A 16,829-nucleotide genomic window follows, 5' to 3' on the forward strand; every position below is an offset into this window, starting at 1 on the left:
TCTTTCTACAAAATGGAAAAATAACTCTCTAATTCTTTCTATGTTTGTGGTGAGGATAAAATCATAGCAAAGTACTACAAGTACATAACACAAGAATGAACATAGTTGTTATAAAATTCAACCCCTGCCCACCGAGAAGGCACAGCCTGTTTCCCTGTTGCCCTTTACTCCTCTGTCCTCCTATCAAAACCGCCATCTCCTGAGCTGGCCTCTGCTCACTGCTCTTACACTAAAGCACTGAAGAGGAAGACGTTGCATAATCTGAGTCCTCACCTGAAGAAAGGAATCAGCCAGCCCCGGATTCTTGCCTACGGGGGGATGTAGGGGTTGGGGGTGTCCTTTCTCCATTAGTGAGCTCCCCAGCACTTCTCTTCCCCACCCCATCACGCACACACACAGCAAAATTTTTTTTAAAACCCTTTACGGTGGGAAAATAGTTTTGAAATGCTAGCTGATGCGTTTCCTTCTTTTTGTTTGTTTGTTTGTTTGTTTGAGACAGAGTCTTGCTCTGTCACCCAGGCTGGAGTACAGTGGTGCAATCTCGGCTTACTGCAGCCTCCACCTCCCAGTTTCAAGCAATTCTTCTGCCTCAGCCTCCTGAGTAGCTGGGACTACAGATGCTCGCTACCATGACCAGCTAATTTGTTGTATGTTTAGTAGAGGCAGGGTTTTGCCATATTGGCCAGGCTGGTCTCAAACTCCTGACCTCAGGTGATCCACCTGCCTTGGCCTCCCAAAGTGCTGGGATTACAAGCATGAGCCACTGCGCCCAGCTTAGCTGATGCATTTCTGTAGTTCCCGTGGTTCCTTCTGATCTACTCCACCCCTCCACTGATTCCAGGAAAGGATGAGACAGCAGAAAGCAGAGGAGACCGGGTAGTTTCAAAACTTTCAAGTCTTTGTTGAAAGAGGTAGGAGTGTGCATAGGCCATAGATTTGAGGAAATGACGAGGAGCCAGAGGAAACTGTCCAGTCTCAGACTAGAAAAGGGATGGGAGTGGCCTGAAGCAGAGATGGGGAGGGGAGAGAGCGCGAGCTGGTGGGACCCAGGGCTGGGCGGACCTAGAGTTGCCAAGAGAACCTGCAGGAGACAGTGCTGCCCAGCACAGCAGCCACAGGCGAGCATGGAGCCCTCGGGACCTGCCGGTCCAAACTGAGATGGGCTTTGAGTCTAAGACTTACTGCAAATGACAGGATGTCAAATATCTCATTGATAACTTAACACAATGAGTACCTGTTGGACTGATGGACCGATGTGTGTGTGTGTGTGTGTGTGTGTGTGTGTGTGTGTGTGTGTGTGTATACATAATGCTTTTTTTTGAGACAGAGTCCCAGGATGGAGTGCAGCAGCATGGTCATGGCTCACTGACCCTTTGAACTCCTAGACTCAAGTGATCCTCCTGCCTCAGCCTCCCGAGTAGCTGGGACCACAGGCATGTGCCACCATGCCTGGCTAATTTTTTTGATTTTTTGTAGCGATGGAATCTCACTTTGTTGCCCACAATGGCCTCAAACTACTGGGCTCAAGCCATCCTCCCCCGTCGGCCTCCCAAAAGGTTAAAGATTACAGGTGTGAGCCACTGCACCCAGCCTGATAATATTTTGGGGGGAAATAAATATTAGAGTAAATTAAAAAAATATTATTTCAAATATCAGTTATCCAAATTGATTATGTGATGTTTAATCAAATTGATTATTGATTATTCAAATATCAGAGGTGACTTTGATCTTGAATTCAGTTAATTGAGCATTAGATTATGGACCCCTGTAAATCCAAGCTCCCTGTTCCCTTCTATTCACTGGCATTCTAGACTCATCCACCACACACATTAACAGACAGATGCCAACATCGTGCTTTACCTATTAAACAGCTATGAGTCTGGTTGGTACAGCCACCACCCTTACAGATGGTTCTAATACGTTATTACTGAACACTTGCTATGGCAACTTGCATAGGCAGCTGAGGTCACTCGGTCACCTTATCATTCTGTAATCAGCCACATGTGCTGTTGGGTTTTACCAGGAAAAGAGTGACTAATTACGCTCCTCTTTTTTAATTTTAATTTTTTTCTTTTTGAGATGGAGTCTCGCTCTGCTGCCCAGGTTGGAGTGCAATGACGCGATCTTGGCTCACTGCAGCTTCTGCCTCCTGGGTTCTAGCGATTCTCCCATCTCAGCCTCCCGAATAGCTGAAATTATAGGCACGTGCCTCCATGCCCAACTAATTTTTGTATTTTTAGTAGAGATGGGGTTTCACCATGTTGGTCTCAAACTCCTGACTCAGGTGATCCACTCGCCTCAGCCTTGCAAAGTGCTGGGATTACAGGCATGAGCCACTGTGCCCAGCCTCCTTGTATAATTTATTTAAAAGGTCACAGTGCTTTATAGAACGGCTTAACAATTACTGAGAAGAGAGAAAGAAAGAAGGAAAGAAAGAAAAACAGAGGAAGAGAGGGAGGTAATTCATATGCAGAGAGAACATTCCACTTGATTCTTTTTGTTTTTTTCAGGGAATGGGTTTGCTGAGGGGTTTATTCACACAACAGAATGCTTTACAGCAGTGACAACAGATTACCTTTTTAATTTAATTTAATTTAATTTAATTTTATTTTATTTTATTCGAGACAGGGTATTGCTCTGTCGCCCAGGCTGGAGTCCAGTGGTATGATCTTGGCTCACTACAACCTTTGCTTCTTGGGTTCAAGTGATTCTTCTGCCTCAGCCTCTCCAGTAACTGGGATTACAGGCACATGCCACCACGCTTGGCTAATTTTTTTGTACTTTTAGTAGAGACAGGGTTTCATCATGTTGGCTAGGCTGGTATCGAACTTCTGGCCTCAAGTGATCCTCTTGCCTCGATCTCCCAAAGTGCTGGGATTACAGGCATGAGTCACCACGTCTGGCCACCTTCTTTATTTTACAGAAGAGCCACGGACCAGAGAGGCTACCCGAAATGGCAAATGCCACTCCATTGGGTAATAAAATCTGAACCTTGAATCCAGGACTTCTGGATCGTAGCATTAAAAACAACAACAACAACAGCAGCAGCAACAAAAACTCTTGTATTTTGAAACAAAATATTTTCAAACTTAAAGAAAAATTGTGGAAAGGTACAAAGAACTCCCATATGTCATTTTCCCAGATTTATCTTTTTTTTTTTTTTAATTTGCCACTTTTTTGTTACTGTGTTTCTATCTAAGCATTTTTCCCCAGAACCATCTGAGAACAGGTTGCTGACACTGTTTCTGTTTGCATGAGCCGGGTACACAAAGGTGCCACTGCAGTGTTTTCTGAAAGTAGCTGGTAAAGCCCTCCCGTAGTTGTGCCTTGTCTTTGTTTTACAGTCCAGGTTTGCCTTCAAAATACAGCACCTTGCTTGGCACAGAATGCCAACATGATAGATATTTGGAGAATTAAATAATGTTAAGTTAATCATCAATATGTGCACATATTGGTCCAAGGAGGTGAAAGACATTTTTTAATTAGCCCAAGCCTTTTAGGGCTGAATTATCCATGGTTTAGAAAATGACCTCACGATTATGTTTCTTTGTTTCTAAAGTTTACTGTTTGGTCAAACATCAGCCCTGGTTTGTTAGACCTGACTCTGCCTGGGAACCAAAACATAGAGATTTGATAGCCACGTAGCTCCACCCTGTGGCCCTGCGGGGAATCACACATCCCTGGATCCCAAGCCTGCTGAATTCGTTGGTGTTTGTCAACGCCAAAGGAATTCTGTACTTTCTGGGTCACAGCAGCTGAGAAGGGGGAGGGCTTGAAACAGGGGAACAGACAGAAAACTCCTTCATGGCTTTTCAGCCTCTCTACATGCCCAGTCCTTGGATGTTTTGTGCTGAAAGAAAACTCAACTCTTTGGCCGGGCACGGTGCCTCACGTCTGTAATTCTAGCACTTTAGGAGGCTGAAGCAGGTGGATCACTTGAGGCCAGGAGTTCAAGAACAGCCTGGCCAACATGGCGAAACCCCATCTCTACTAAAAATAGAAAAATTAGCCGGGTGTGGTGGCAGGCGCCTGTAACCCCAGCTACTTGGGAGGCTGAGGCAGGAGAATCGCTTGAATTTGGGAGGCGGAGGTTGCAGTGAGCAGAGATTGTGCCATTGCACCTCAGCTTGGGCGACAGAGTGAGACTCCATCTCAAAAAAAAAAAAAAAAAAAGAAAGAAAGAAAGAAAAAGAAAAGAAGAAACAAAACAAAAACAAGAAAACTCAACTCCTCTCTAACCTTGAGTTTCTTTATTTCATGTGCAATTGCCCCTTCCCAGTTCCTAGATTTTCCCACCCCAACTGCAGTGTGTCAAAGGCAAGGGCAGCCACCCCACCTGTGGTTGGTGTCTTGGGTTTGGGGTCAGATAGAACAGGCCTTAAATCCCACCTCTGCCCTTGTGACCTACATGGTCTGGGGCTGCCATTCAAGGCCCTCTGGGTCTCAGTTTCCTCATTTGTTCCAGCAATGATCCAGTGCCCCTCCAGTGCGTTCACCCTCACCAGGCTCTGAAGCAAGCTCTCATTTATTTATTTCTGTTTTCAGAGGGAGTCTCACTCTGTCACCCAGGTTGGAGTGCAGTGGTGTAATCTAGGCTCACCACAACCTCCACCTCCTGGGTTCATGTGATTCTCCTGCCTCAGGCTCCCAAGTAGGTGGGATTACAGGCGCCTGCCACCACAACAGGTTAATTTTTGTGTTTTAGTAGAGATAGGGTTTCACCATGTTACCCAGGCTGGTCTCGAACCCCTGACCTCAGGTGATTCGCTCACCTGGGCATCCCAAAGTGCTGGGATTACAGATGTAAGCCACCACGCCTGGCCACTCTTATTTATTTATACAAATGGTGTCTCACTATGTGGTCCCAGTTGGGCTTAACCTCCTGGGCTCAAGAAAGGCTCCTGTCTCAGCCTCCTGACTGGCTGGGACTGCAGTGTGACCCACCATATGCAGCTGAGGCAAGCTTTTAACAAAAGGCCCTGCCACTCTCTCCCTGGGCCCCCTATGCTGTTTCGTCACCTCTGGGACTCTTTCTAAGCACCCCTGACCTGCATCCTCACTGTCCAAAATTTCTTTGCTGTCAATTCTTTCCTTTGCTGCTATTCTCAGGTCCTTTGAATTTGACCTTTGGACTCTTCCCTTTGACCTACATTCTGCAAATCTGGGCCACATGGTGCATTGCAGCCCGTGACCTAATCCTGAAGCCCAGGCTGAGGGCAAGCCCTGGGTTCCCATGTGTCTGGGAAGGAAAGTGGGAAATGGGAACAGCAGGCTCTACCTTCCAGGAGTGTTGAGAGTTACGGGAAAGCACTGAGTAGAGTCCTTGATCCCAAAATGTTCTCTCTGCATATGAATTACCTCCCTCTCTTCCTCCTTTCCTCTTTGTTTCTTGCCTTCTTTCTTTCTCTCTTCTCAGTAATTGTTAAGCCATTCTATAAAGCACAATGACCTTCTTAATAAACTATTAAAGCGTAACTAGCCACTCTTTTCCTAGTAAAACCCAACAGCAGATGTGGCTGATCGCAGATGATGAGTGACCTCAGTTGCCTGTGTGAGCTGTGGGGGCAAATGTTTAGTAGAAACATAATAGAACAATCTGTAAGGGTGGCAGCCGTACCAACCAGACACAGTGGCTCATGCCTGTAATCCCAGCACTTTGGGAGGCCGAGGCGGGTGGGATCACCTGAGGTCATGAGTTCGAGACCAGCCCGGCCAAGATGCGAAACCCTGTCTCTACTGAAGATACAAAAATTAGCTGGGTGTGGTGGTGAGCACTTGTAATCCCAGCTACTTGGGAGGATGAGGCAGGAGAATCGCCTGAACCTGGGAGGTGGGGGTTTTAGTGAGCCGAGATTGCACCACTGAACTCCAGCCTGGGCGACAGAGTGAGACTCTATCTCACCAAAAAAAAAAAAAAAAAAAAAAAAAAAAAGTGAAGCGTGATGCTGGCATCTGTCTGTGAGTTAATGTGTGCAGTGGAAGAATCTGGAATGCCAGGGAACAAAAGGGATGATGAGTTGTGAGGAAGGAGCAGGGAGCTTTGACTGATAGGGGTGGATAATCACCTGACACTCAGTGAACTGAATTCAAGATCAAAGTCACCTGCAGAACATCAATGGGCTAAGCTGCTCTGCCTTCCACAGAAGCAGAACAGAATCGGAAGACTGCCTGTCTGAGCTTTGCATACCTGGGTTAGCAGGAGTGTCACGAATGTCCAAACTTGTTAGATTATCAGTCTCACGGGCCATCAGCTGACACGGGGTCAGGAGAAAGTTCTGCATAAGATTCTCTACAAGTGTCTGACAAAGAGCTCTGGGAAATGGGACTTTTGGGCCATTTTCACTCACCACATGAAGTAGAAGCAGCTTGGTCCCCACTGAGACTGTAGCTGGCCTCTCAGAGCCTCAGGAAAACCTTGCAGTGTGCGGGGAGGAGGGGGAGCTTCACGACGAGAGAGCTGAAACTCCATAATCAACACGGTGACGACTGGAACTTTCTCCTTAGCCTCTGGATTTACCATTTCCCTTAGGAGAACCTAATGTCTGCCTCTTTATTTGGCAGTCTTACATGGAATTTATGTAGAGTGTTGCTTTGAATCTTCTCAACTAATTCCCATTCTGATTTTCTTCAACTTTAAATTTTTTATTTTTTGAGACAGATTTTTACTCTGTTACTCAAGCGTGAGTGCAGTGGTGCAATCATAGCTCCTGCGACCTCAACCTCCCGGGCTCAAGCAATTCTCCCACCTCAGCCTCCCAAGTAGCTGGGACTACAGGCACGTACCACCATGCCCAGCTAATTTTTTTGCTTTTGTTGTGTGTGTGTATGTGGTTTTTGTTTGTTTGTTTGTTTTTTGTACAGACAGGATCTCACTATGTTGCCCAGGCTAGTCTTGATCCCTTGGGTTTAAGCAATCCTCCCACCTCAGCCTCCCAAATTGCTGGGATTACGGGTGTGAGTCACTGCACCTGACCCCATTCTGATTTTTTATTTTATTTTATTTTATTTTATTTTATTTATTTATTTTGAGACGGAGTCTTGCTCTGTCGCCCAGGCTGGAGTGCAGTGGCGTGATCTCGGCTCACTGTACACTCTGCCTCCTGGGTTCACGCCATTCTCCTGCCTCAGCCTCCCGAGTAGCTGGGACTACAGGTGCCCGCCACCACGCCCTGCTAATTTTTTTGTATTTTTAGTAGAGATAGGGTTTCACCGTGTTAGCCAGGATGGTCTCCTCAATCTCCTCACCTCATGATCTGCCCTCTTCGGCCTCCCAAAGTGCTGGGATTACAGGCATGAGCCACTGCACCCGGCCCATTCTGATTTTTTAAAAGCTTATGAGTAAATAACCTATTTAGACATTTTGAACCAGAGTTGGGAGGACCCAACTAATCATGTGGTCACTATCAGGAAGCCAGGACCAGGAATAGTGGTTAGAAGAACTAAGTCATCCATCCATCCATCCATCCATCCAGTAACGAATATGTATGATGTTTTTACTATATGGGGACACAGTCTAGAAGGAGCTCGGATACCAGCTGGGGAGCCTGATAACATTAAGTGTCAAAATGTTACTACAAAATGTCCTGAACTGCAATGATAGAGAAAGTCAAGGAGTGCTGGGAGCAGGCAGGACAGGCACATCCCACTGTGGTGGAGGGCAAGTAGGCACCTGTGTGGCTTCCTGAAAATGGTTCTTGGATGGTGGATGGAGTCTTACAAGATAAGCAAGGCAGGTGCCTCTAAAGGAAAGTGCGTGGCAAGAGGTTTGCATGAGGCAGGGCCTGGGGAGGAAGAGCTGGCCACTCCTTCCTGTTGGAGCAGAAAGGGGAGGCCTGAGTGGTGGGAAATGAGGCGGAGGGAAAGGCCAGCTCACAGAACATCAGCTTCACTGACAGGCTTCAATTTCATTTTGTAAACAATTTAGAAGTCGTTAAAAGTTTTTTTTTTTTAGGCCAGGCGTGGTGGCTCACGCCTATAATCCCAGTACTTTGGGAGGCTGAGGTGGGAGGATCACCTGAGGTCAGGAGTTCAAGGCCAGCCTGGCCAACATGGTGAAACCCCGTCTCTACTAAAAATACAAAAATTAGCCAGGTGTGGTGGTGGGTGACTGTAATCCCAGCTACTTGGGAGGCTGAGGAGCAAGAATCACTTGAACCCGGGAGGTGGAGGTTGCAGTGAGCAGAGATTGTGCCAGTGCACTCCGGCCTGGGTAGCAGAGCAAGACTCTACCTCAAAAAAAAAAAAACAAAAACAAACAAACAAACAAAAAACCACAATTATTTTGAAGCCCAAAAGGACTCAAAAGAGTTGCCCAGGAGAGAAAAGACTAGAAGATGCTCCAGCACCCCTCCTGATTTTATTCTCAGAAGCTCTTGGTCTTTTTCTTGGGATGGCATCTGATGCTTTTGACTGGACCCAACCTGTTCATCTAGCCCTACGTCGCCACCTCCTGCCATCCTGAGAAGTCACCCCTTTCTCGAAGCTCTGTCTTGTCCTTGCGAGGTGTACATACCCCCCTGTCTGGAAAGCCTCTTCCTTCTTCTCCACCAGGGGGTCTCCTGCTTATCCTTCCACGCCCTGGTGACATGTTCTGCCCTCTGAAGTCTCTGTTGGTCACCATGGAATCAGATGGCTGTCACCTCTCGGCAACCACCTCGGGGCATCCTGTGCATTACACGCTTAGGGCACTTGTCCCTTGAAAGAGGATGACTTGTGGTGTGGGCTTTTTGAGTGTGGGAATGATGTTTTGCCCCCAGAGCACAGCTCAGTGTCTAGCACACAGTGGATATCCAGTCTGCCTGTGCTCAGCCATGAGTCGCTGTGTCACTGTCATTTCTTTCCAAATGTTCCCACTTGGGAACAGAACCCACCACCCTTCCACCCTCACCATCCAGTTCCAGGAGGCTGGAAGGGAGTAGGATTGGGGGCAGCCTCGTGAATCTCCCTCCAGCTCCTGCAAAATCCTGATGCCACGTGGTCTATGGCCCAGCATAGTCCAATGGAAATATAATACCAGCCATGTGTGTAATTTTAAATTTTCTAGTAGCCACATGAATTTCCATTGTAGATTTGATTTAACCCAAAGCATTCAAAATAATATCCTTTCAATGATGATGGAGATATTTTAAATTAACTTATTTTTTTGATAATGTCTTCAAAACCTAGTGTGTATTTGACACTTACAGCACATCTTGACACAGGCTAGCCATGTGTTCAGGCACTCAAGAGCCACATGTGGCTTGTGGCCACCACCTCAGTCTGGATGCTTGTGACGAAGCCCTTCTATCTCCAGCCTGGGTCTCCTTTGTTGTTCTCTTTTGTCTACCTTTTCCCCTCACCTCTCCCACTAGGTCTTAATTTCAAGTATTAGGAGAGGTAATGGTGGCAGAAAATGTTTAGAGTCTGGCTGAGTGATGGGGATAGGACTGTGAGCTCTATCTTGATTCCATAATTGGCAGAATACACGTATAAACCACAGAATGTCCCCCTTCTCCCCCTGTATGTCCCACCATTGCTCCCGACTCCGGGCCACAGCTCCCTCCTGCCTCTGGCCAGCTGCCCGTCCTCTCCAAGGCCCTTGTTTTTTCTCTTCATGGTCAGGACAATGCCCTAAAATAAGACTTTCAGGAGAAGCTTATGCATGTCTTTCCTGCTTGGTGAGTAGGGTATGATAAAAGTTGGATTTTTTCCTTCCCATATTCACTCTACAGAATCAATTTAGTGCTCTGCTTATCTTTGGGACATTGACATCATGTGATGGGTGATGTCATGTGATGGGTGATGTCATGTGATGGATGTCATGTGATGGGCAATGTCATGTGATGGATGATGTCATGTGATGGGTGATGTCATGTGATGGACGATGTCATGTGATGGACAATGTCATGTGATGGATGATGTCATGTGATGGGTGATGTCATGTGATGGACGATGTCATGTGATGGGTGATGTCATGTGACAGGTGATGGCATGTGATGGGTGATGTCATGTGATGGGTGATGTCATGTGATGGGTGGTATCATGTGATGGGTGGTCATGTGATGGGTTATGTCATGTGATGAGTGATGTCATATGACAGGTGATCATGTGACAGGTGATGTCATGTGATGGGTGATATCATGTGACAGGTGATCATGTAATGGGTGGTGCCATGTGATGGGTGGTCATGTGATGAGGGATGTCATGTGATGGTGATGTCATGTGTTGGGTGATGTCATGTGATGGGTGATGTCATGTGACAGGTGATCATGTGATAGGTGATGTCATGTGATGGGTGATGTCATGTGATGGGTGATGTCATGTTATGGGTGCTGTCACATGATGGGTGATCATGTGATGGGTGATCAATGTCATGATTCCAGGGGGAACAACTGTTCACCAAATAGGGGAGAAGCTGTCAGTTCTCTGCCATGCTGGTAACACAATCTCTACTGGGGCTTCCTAGTGCTGACTGCTGCAGGTGGCTTATCATAGCACACCAAGGGCCACCACAAGGACACATCACCAAAGGAGACCCCGTAAGACACAAAACATCCCCTTCTTCCTGCATAAACTTGGGAGCCAGATGTTGGGTGACATCGTTCACCATCTCTGGCTGCTCTGACCTTGCTGGAACCCCCTCTTTTCTCTGCCTCCTCTTGCATCATGATAAAAGGCCAATCATTAATGAATGAAAAGCGGTGTCTCTGACACAAAGGCTCAACGAGGCATCTCTGTTAAAGGGTCACACTAGATTCTACACCCACACACTGGGAACCTCCTGACTGAGGACTCTGAGCAGTGCCTTGGAGAATTCTGCAGCTTCCTGCTCTCAGGCTTGTGGCCCCATCTGTCTTTGATTGATGCCCCCGAGGATGTCCTGAGGTTAGAACACTCCCTCCTTGGCTGTGTTCTTGAGGCCACCCAAAGTGTGGAGCTGTGTCTGAGACTCTACTTAGGGCCCGAATACTCAAAGGCACTACCTCCCAGGTAAAATGGTGGACCAGAAACGACCTGCTTCTGAGTAAGTAAGGGAGGAGAGCCAAGGTAAAGTCATTAGCATTTGCGGGCCAGTTGTTCCCTGACAAACATAGATTTAGAACAGAAATTGGCAGCTAAATAAAGTTTAGTACTTGTATTAGTCAGGGTTCTCTAGAGGGACAGAACTAATAGCATATTTTATATATATATATATATATGAAGGGGAGTTTATTAGGAAAATGAACTCACAAAATCACAAGGTAAAGTCCCACAATAGGCCATCTGCAAGCTGAGGAGCCAGGAAGCCAGTCAGAGTACTAAAACCTCAAAAGTAGGGAAGCTGGCAGAGCAACCTTCAGTATGTGGCTGAAGGCCCAAGAACCCCTGGCAAATCACCGATGTAAGTCCATCGATGTAAGAGACCAGAAGCTGAAGAACCTGGAGTCCGATGTTCAAGGGCGGGAAGCATCCAGCACAGGAGAAAGATGGAGGCCAGAAGACTCAGCCAGTCTAGTCTTTCCATGTTCTTCTGCCTGCTTTTGTTCTGGCCCCGCTGGCAGCCGATTGGATGGTGCTCACTCAGATTGAGGGTGGGTCTGCCTTTCCCAGTTCACTGACTAAAACGTTAATCTCCTTTGGCAACACCCTCACAGACACACCCAGTAACAATACTTTACATCCTTCAATCTGATCAAGTTGATACTCAGTATTAACCATCAAAGTTTTTTTTTTTTTTTTGACCAGTGGCACAGTTGCCTAGGTTTGTCCCAAGACAAAAGCATGATGGTGAGGGATGCTGGCTTGCACAGGACTTCAGCTGTGAGGAGCCTGTGCCCTCACAGAGCCTTCTGTTTGCAGAAAGAAAGTTGCCGTGGCCCTGGAGGAGATGGAGCTGAGAAGCTGAGGAGGGGGAGAAAGGGTCAAGTTCCTGATGCTGCACCCCTCAGGGACTCCTCCAACCTGCCTCAGGAGAGGGTGTGAGGGCAGGAGCTTGTCGTGTTCACAAAGACGGAGGCACAGGCGTCCAGAAAGACCCGGAGGGAGGCTCAGAACAGAGCGGGGGTCCAGCAAGACTTCTGCAGCAGGTGTTTTGGTCACCTTCTACCCAACTCCACTGCAGGATGGAGCCATCACCAGGTCTGGCCATCCACCCTTCCACATGTGACCCAGGGGAGGATAGTCCCAGCTGGAAAGTGGTCCCAATCACCTTGTCAGTGATTAAGCTAAGGCTGGTCACCGGAGTCTGAAGCAACCAATGAGACGTCGAGGGGATGTAATGGGGATGGGGGCTCTGGGAAACTTCTGGGAGCAGTGGTCTGGTTTTTGCCTCAGAAGTCCTTGTGTCTGGTGTCAGGGTTGAACTCTCTCTGCTGCCTACTTCTTGAGAGCCAGGAAGATAACCGGCCTTAGAATGAAGACAGCGCTGAGGCCGTGACCAGAGAGCGAGAAGGAACTTGCATCAACCGATCCCAAGGACACCAACAAGGCCAAACAAATAACCAAAAGCCCCAAATGAGTAACTGACAGTGAAACCAGAGAGGAAGCAGTGGCTGCCCTGATCAGTGGCTGACCTTAGAGAGAGGCTAGTATTTAGGGGATGAACTGCAGGGCTTAGGGGAGCAATAGGCTTAGACCACCCAAAATGGGCGCTGTGTCGGAGACTCCACTTAACAATCAGAATACTCAAAGGCACTACCTCCCAGATAAAATCTTGGAATAGAAACTACCTACTTGTGAGTAAGGGAAATGATTTTTTAAAAAATAGTAATAATTGAGAAACTGGAAATTCATATGCAAAAGAATGACGTTGGAACCTTCCCTAATACCACAGACAAAAATTAACTCAAATGGATCAAAGACCTAAATGTAAGACCTAAAACCACAAAACTCTTAGAAGAAAACACAAGGCAAAAGTTTCACAGCACTGGATTTGCCAGTGATTTCATAGACATGATGCTGAGGGCACAGGCAACAACAACAAAACAGACAAATAGAACTTCATGAAAATTTAAATTACGTATTTTTGACTCATATCTCTTTTTTTTTTTTTTTAGAGATGGGGATCTTGCTATGCTGCCCAGGCTGAAATGCAGTGGCTATTTACAGGCATGATCATGGTGCACCGCAGTCTCGAACTCCTGAGTCCAAGTGATCCTCTCACCTCTTCCTCCTGAGTAGCCAGGATTACAGGTGCAAACCACCATGCCTGGCTAAAATTTCAAGATTTGTGCACCAAATGACAATATCAACAGAATAAAAAGGCAACTCACACAATGGGATAAAACATTTGCAAATTACATATCTGATAAATAATTATATCCCAACTATAGAGAGAACTCCTAAAACTCTACAAAAAAAAAAAAAAAAGCCTGAATAAATGGACAAAGGACTTGACATTTCTCCAAAAGAAATCTACAAATGGCCATAAATACATGAAAAGATGCTTAACACCACTCATTATCAGGAAAATGCAAATTAAAGCCACAATGGGATATCACTTCATACTTGTTAGAATAGTCATTGTGTGTGTGTGTACGTGTCTATATATACATATATATGTATAAAAACAACATATATAAAACAACAGAAAACAACAAATGCTAGTGAGAATGTGTATATATATGTGTAAAACAACATGTATAAAACAGAAAACAAAAAATGCTAGGGAGAATGTGTATATATATGTATAAAACAGCATGTATAAAACAACAGAAAACAGCAAATGTTAGTGAGAATGTGTATATATATGTATAAAACAACATGTATAAAACAACATGTATGAAACAACAGAAAACAACAAATGCTGGGGAGAATGTGGAGACACTAGAACCCGTGTACATTATTGATGGGGAGGTAAAATGGTGCAACTGCTGTTATGGAAAATAGTATAGAGGTTACTCAAAAAACTAAAAATAGAACTATCAAATGATTCAGAAGTCCCACTTCTGGGTATTTATCCAGGAGAACTGAAAACAGGATCACAAAGTGATATCTGCATGCCCATGTTCATTGGAAACAGCATTATTCACAATAACCAAGAGATGGAAACAACCTAAATGTCCATCAGTGGATGAATGGATAAAGAAAGTGTGATATGTACATACAATGTAATATGGTTTGGCTCTGTGTCCCCACTCAAATCTCATCTTGTAGCTCCCATAATTCCCACATGTTGTCGGAGGAACCTGGTGGGAGATGATTGAATCATGGGGGCGGGGCTTTTCCATGCTGTTCTGGTGATAGTGAATGGGTCTCACGAGATCTGATGGTTTTATAAACGGGAGTCTCCCTGCAGACGCTCTCTCTTTGCCTGCTGCCATCCATGTAAGATGTGACTTGCTCCTCCTTGCCTTTCACCATGATTGTAAGACCTCTCCAGCCATGTGGAACTGTAAGTGCAATAATCCTCTTTCTTTTGTAAATTGCCATGTCTCAGGTATGTCTTTATCAGCAGCATAAAAACAAGCTAATACACAATGGAATCATATTTTAGCAGGAGATGAGAGAAAAATATTTTATAGTGTGCTTGAAAGTAGGTTGAGAACATGGTTTATTCTTCTATTTCTTTTATTTTTAAAAATTATTACTATTTTTAATTGATACACAATCAGACATATTTATGGGGCACATCGTGATATTTTGATATGTACATATAATGTGTAATGATCAAGTAAGGGTAATTCACATATCACTCACCTCACTTTTCTTTGTGTTGGAAACATTCAAAATCTACTCTTCTAGTTATTTGAAAATATACAATAAATTGTTGACAATTATAGACACCCTCTAGTGCTATCCGCCTATCCAGCTGTACTTTTGTATCTGTTAATAAATCTCTGGTTATCCCCTAACTCCCAACACACTTCCCCACCTTTAATAACCACTGTTCTACTTTCTATGTCTTGTTCTTTTTTTTTTTTTTTTTGAGGCGGAGTCTTCACTCTGTCGCCCAGGCTGGAGTGCAGTGGCACCATCTCGGCTCACTGCAAGCTCCGCCTCCCAGGTTCGCGCCATTCTCCTGCCTCAGCCACCCGAGTAGCTGGGACTACAGGCGCCCGCCACCGCGCCCGGCTAATTTTTTGTATTTTAGTAGAGACGGGGTTTCACCGTGTTAGCCAGGATGGTCTCGATCTCCTGACCTCGTGATCCGCCCGCCTCGGCCTCCCAAAGTGCGGGGATTACAGGCGTGAGCCACCGCGCCCGGCCGTCTTGTTCTACTTTCTATGTCTTGAGATCAACTTGAGAACAGTATTTCTCTTTCGTGCCTGACTTATTTCATTCACATAACGCCGTCCAAGCTCACCCATGTTACCACAAGCTATAGAATTTTTTTTTTGAAACGGAGTCTTGCTCTGTCTCCAGGCTGGAGTGCAGTGGCACAATCTTGGCTCACTGCAACCTCCACCTCCTGGATTCAAGCAATTCTCCTGCCTCAGCCTCCCGAGTAGCTGGGACCACAGGCACACACTACCATGCCCAGCTAATTTTTGTATTTTTAGTAGAGACGGGGTTTCACCATGTTGGCCAGGATAGTCTCGATCTTTTGACCTAGTGATCCGCCTGTCGCGGCCTCCAAAAGTGCTGGGATTACAGGCATGAGCCACCACACCCAGTCAAATTTTGTTCTTTCTTATGTCTAAACAGTATTCCATTATGTATATATGCTACATATTCTTTATCTTACGATGGAATATAATTTTATTCAGCCTTAACAAAGAAGGAAATCCTACCATATTCAACAGCATGGATGGATCTTGAGGACATTATGCTAACTAAAATAAGACAGTCACAGAAGGTTAAAGCCTGCATGGTTCTGCTTACATGAGGTAGCTAAACTAGTCACACTCATAGAAGCAAAAAGTAAAACAGTGGCAGCCAGGGGCTGGTGGAGGAGTGGAGAGGGGAAGTTGCTATTCAATGGGCGTGATACAGTCATGCAAGGTGAAAAAGTTCTAGAACTCTGCTGTAGAGCAATGTGCATATAATTAAGAATAGTGTACTGCACACCTAAGAGTTTGTTAAGAGGGCAGATTTCGTGTTAGGTGTTTTTTGTTTGTTCATTTGTTACCACAATTTTTAAAAAGGGGAAGAAGGAACCCATGCCCCCCGCCCTGGTGAGGGCCCTTCCCACTGCTGTCTCTTTACTGCCCCTGGCCAGCTGCCTTCAGCTCTGAACTTCCTCTGTGGTTGTGCAGTTGTTCAGAAGTAAAAGCCTGTGGGAAGGAGAAGTTGTGCTTTTCTCTTAAAAGAGTAAGAGCCGGCCGGGCGCGGTGGCTCAAGCCTGTAATCCCAGCACTTTGGGAGGCCGAGACGGGCGGATCATGAGGTCAGGAGATCGAGACCATCCTGGCGAACACGGTGAAACCCCGTCTCTACTAAAAAATACAAAAAACTAGCCGGGCGAGGTGGCGGGCGCCTGTAGTCCCAGCTACTTGGGAGGCTGAGGCAGGAGAATGGCGTGTACCCGGGAGGCGGAGCTTGCAGTGAGCTGAGATCCGGCCACTGTACTCCAGCCTGGGCGACAGAGCATGACTCCGTCTCAAAAAAAAAAAAAAAAAGAGTAAGAGCCATACCTGCCCACCTTTTTTTTTTTTTTTTTTTTTTTTTTGACAGAGTTTTGCTGTGTCCTCTGTCGCCCAGACACAAATGGCACAATGGCACAATCTCGGCTCACTGCAACCTCCACTTCCCGGGTTCAAGATATCCTCCTGCCTCAGCCTCCCGAGTAGCTGGGACTACAGGTGTACACCACCACACCCAGCTAATTGTTGTATTTTTAGTAGACACAGCAGTTTCGTCATGTTGGCCAGGCTGGGCTTGAACTCCTGACCTCAGGTGATCCACCTGCCTCAGCCTGCCAAAGGTCTGGC

The 16,829-nt window shown here is 46.0% G+C and overlaps 1 protein-coding gene across 1 annotated transcript in view; it reads left to right on the plus strand.

Annotated features, from left to right (window-relative positions):
• The window catches only part of RAB37 (RAB37, member RAS oncogene family), a 273,228-nt gene that overhangs the window by 17,042 nt on the left and 239,357 nt on the right, over positions 1 to 16,829 (plus strand). The gene's annotated exons all lie outside the window — the stretch shown is intronic.

This window comes from Macaca mulatta, chromosome 16 (assembly GCF_049350105.2).
Source record: "Macaca mulatta isolate MMU2019108-1 chromosome 16, T2T-MMU8v2.0, whole genome shotgun sequence".
Lineage (NCBI taxonomy): Eukaryota > Metazoa > Chordata > Mammalia > Primates > Cercopithecidae > Macaca > Macaca mulatta.